Genomic DNA, 3,762 nt, shown 5'->3' with positions numbered 1-3,762 from the left:
TTTACGGATAAAACTGCTTACAAAAATTGCGATTAATGTATAATTTCTTTCTATGTTCATAATTAAATAATTTTTTTAATGATTAGACAGACGTCCAATAGAATAGCTCTCAAAAACAGACTACGTACAAATTCTTTCTTCACAACTCCTGAAGCCATTTTCTGAGGCTCCAATCGAAACGGGACACGAAATGATCAGGTTGAAAAACGCTGTTATAGATTATGCCTAACCAAAAACAATCACAGCCACATCATCCAAACAAACCGGGTGAAACCGGGTTTAGCTGCTAGTATATATATATTTATTTATTTATTTATGTGTTTCAGCCAAGTGGCTGCGGTCATGCTGGTGCACCATATATATATATATATAAAGTGCTGGTTATGTCACAGTACAAAATCGTGTATATATTTGTATATGTTGTTATTTTTATCTATTTTTTCTTCCCCAAGTTTTCAATGACTACTTTTGCAACATCCTTTTTATCCCTATATTTTAACTTGTATGTAAAACTGACCACCACCCGACACCTTGGATGATTTTAGCGGAACCCATTCTGTTGCAAAAATTTGGGCCAGGTCTCCCGTTTGAGGATAAACATTCTTTTTCCCATCAGTCTCGGAAAGCTTATAAAAGGTCATGCACAACATGTTCCCTGCTGACTATAAATAAACATAAGAACTACTCTTTTTTTAATTACACCAACTTTTGTGAAGTTTATAAACTGCGGCTTATGTGATGAAGAGATTACATCCACTTGTTGCATAATACCAAGTTAAATCGCACATTTACATTTAGTTTTATAGAAAATTATCATATAATCGCTCAAATAAAACGCTCATTTTCTTTCACGTCTCTGGCAAACGAAGAGTGGAATTATCTCGTATCTATGTAGCTAAATAATGCCATTTAATTACAATTCAATAAGCTATTATTGATATCGCACTTTTTCTCATGTTCGAATTTTATCTAATGTCTGAGTCACGTTAAACTTTGTTATATTTTAGCATATAAAATACTGAAAACTTATTTAATAAAAGTCAATATCATTATAGCATAATGGTAAATATAATTTCGAAGAAATTAGAATATTTGAAATTTACAGTAGATTTCTCTCTTTCTGGATATAATTTTTCGGTGTTCAGAGTACTTCAAAACTTATGAAAGACAAAAGAATTCTTATTCTAAACCTGCCATGATCACGATTGCAAATATGGCGATATGATTTTGTATTAAATCCGCTCTCCACTTACTAGTATTATCAGTAACACTTTAATTATTCATATATTTATTTATCATTCATTTCTTCAAATCGAGATTTTGAAATTATTTAGTTTTGTAATATTAATAATTTTAAAAAACTTAATATTCACAGTTAACACGTTTATACGAAGTAGTTCTGTTCATTGAAGCAATTTCGACGACTGACTTATTTGCTATATCATTTGATGATTGGAAAAATATACTTATCAGCTTTTGTTTTTATTTCATATGCATACGCCTTACTGTAAAATAAATAAATAAATGAATGAATAAATAAATAAATAAATAAATAAAATATTAAATATGTGTGTGTTTAGAGAGACAGATACATAGACAGACACACAGACAGACAGATAGATAGATAGATAGATAGATGTGTGTGTGTGTATATATATATACATATATACATACGCACGTTTGTAGACATGTGTTTGTGTGTGTGTGTGTGTAATAACTGCTTTCATACATATGTATACATACATATGGATATCCTGCACAAGGCCTGAAATTACATCTCTCCTAATGCTTAACTGCTACTTCTTTCATCGACCCAAAAGGATGAAAGGCAAGGTCAACCACACAGGCATTTCGTAAAGACGGACGAAATGCTAAAGATTCTAAGGCTGGCCACCTTAGAAACATCTATAAATATATAAACATTTATGTGTTTATAATCGACGCTGCCTGCGTACCACACGTCAGATGTCGAAATGATTGGAGAGCAATTTGAAATAAAGTGTTTTGCTGAAGAACACCACGCTCTGCCAAATCTGGGAATCGAAACCACGATCACGTGATCTTATGTACAACACACATCATTTGGCCACGAGTCCTTACCATATGTGTGTGGAGGTGGGGTGTGGCTGCGTGATAAGAAGTTTGCTTCCCAGCTACATGGTTCTGGGTTCAGTCCTACTGCGTGATACCTTCAACAGGTGTCTTCTAATATAACCTTGGGCCAACCGAAGACTTCAGTGGCTTTAGTAGACATAAACTGAAAGAAGCACATCGTATGTGTGCATGTGTGTGTGTGCGTGTTGTTGTGTGTGCGTGTGTGAGTGTATAGATATATATATGTATAGATATATATATGTGTATAGATATATATATACATATATATACATACATATATCACGTTGAGAGCACCGGTTCTCGTCCGATCACCGAAGTTAAGCAACGTCGAGCCTAGTGAGTACTTAGATGGGTGACCGCTTGGGAAACCTAGGTGCTGTAAGCGTAACACACCATAGGCGCAGGAGTGGCTCTGTGGTAAGCAGCTTGTTTACCAACCACATGGTTCAGTCACACTACGTGGCAACTTGGGCAAGTGTCTTTTACTGTAGCCTCGGGCCGACCAAAGCCGCGTGAATGGATTTGGTAGACGGAAACTGGAAGAAGCCCGTCGTATATGTATATATACGTATATATATATATGTATGTGTGTGTATATATTTATGTGTCTGTTTGCCCCCCCCCCCCCAGCATCGCTTGACAACCGATGTTGGTGTGTTTGCGTCCCGTAACTTAGCGGTTCGGCAAAGCAGACAGATAGAATAAGTACTAGGCTTACAAACAATAAGCTCTGGGGTCGATTTGCTCGACTATAAAGGCGGTGCTCCAGCATGGCCGCAGTCAAATGTCTGAAACAAGTAAAAGAGTAAAAGAATATGTGTGGGTGTGTATGTGTGCGTGTGTGTGTGTGTGTAGCAAAATAATTGAGACTCAGATGAATTAGGTACTTAAGTTGAAGTATCAAAAATTAGTGCAGAATTATCCGTGCAGGATAGCTCTGCATTTAAACTGATGTAATGATTGCATTGTTCAATTAAATAGAGTCGCTTGAAACGATCGTGCTGCATCACCTCTGGATATCCTGTTGCTATGTTTTGATATAGATAGATAGATAGATTGATGGATAGTAATATAAATAAACACGCTTTGGGCTTAATATACATACATACATACATACATATGTAAATATATATAAAGATATATACACACACAGAGAATAGCGCGCGTGTGTCTGTGTGTGTATAAATATACATTACATATAAGCATACATACATACATACATACATACATATAAAATATGTTGATATAAACAGCGAAGCGAAATGTATTAACCATAAAGGAAACTCTTATAGTCACCCTTTAGTCCGCAGACTAAGTTCACAGTAAAGACTTTGGAGTGTTAGTTTTAATCATTTGAGCACTGATATGTTTTCCATGTTCAGCATCTTTGGATCCCACCTGTTGACGCACTGTCCCTCCGTCTGTCCGCCTCTCCCTCTGTGTGTGTGTGTGTGTGTCTGTCTCTGTCTCTTTCTCTCTCTATGTATGTATGTATGTATGTATGTATGTATGTATGTATGTATGTATGCGCGTGTGTGTGTGTAGGAGGTCCCCTCATGGTAAATAACGCAGTATTCTATACGAGAAATACTACTTTTATATTTTAATATTGTATATATATATATATATGTATGCATATGTGTATAT

At 35.5% G+C, this 3,762-nt stretch overlaps 1 long non-coding RNA gene and 1 pseudogene across 5 annotated transcripts in view; one reads left to right on the top strand and one right to left on the bottom strand.

Annotated features, from left to right (window-relative positions):
* Positions 1-3,762, bottom strand: part of LOC106871231 (uncharacterized) — a 45,610-nt gene that overhangs the window by 18,783 nt on the left and 23,065 nt on the right. The gene's annotated exons all lie outside the window — the stretch shown is intronic.
* LOC128250377 (5S ribosomal RNA) lies at positions 2,384-2,500 on the top strand (annotated as a pseudogene).

This window comes from Octopus bimaculoides, chromosome 20 (genome assembly GCF_001194135.2).
Source record: "Octopus bimaculoides isolate UCB-OBI-ISO-001 chromosome 20, ASM119413v2, whole genome shotgun sequence".
Lineage (NCBI taxonomy): Eukaryota > Metazoa > Mollusca > Cephalopoda > Octopoda > Octopodidae > Octopus > Octopus bimaculoides.
Note: the sequence above shows the minus strand (reverse complement) of the source record. Positions and strands in the feature narration are given on the sequence as shown.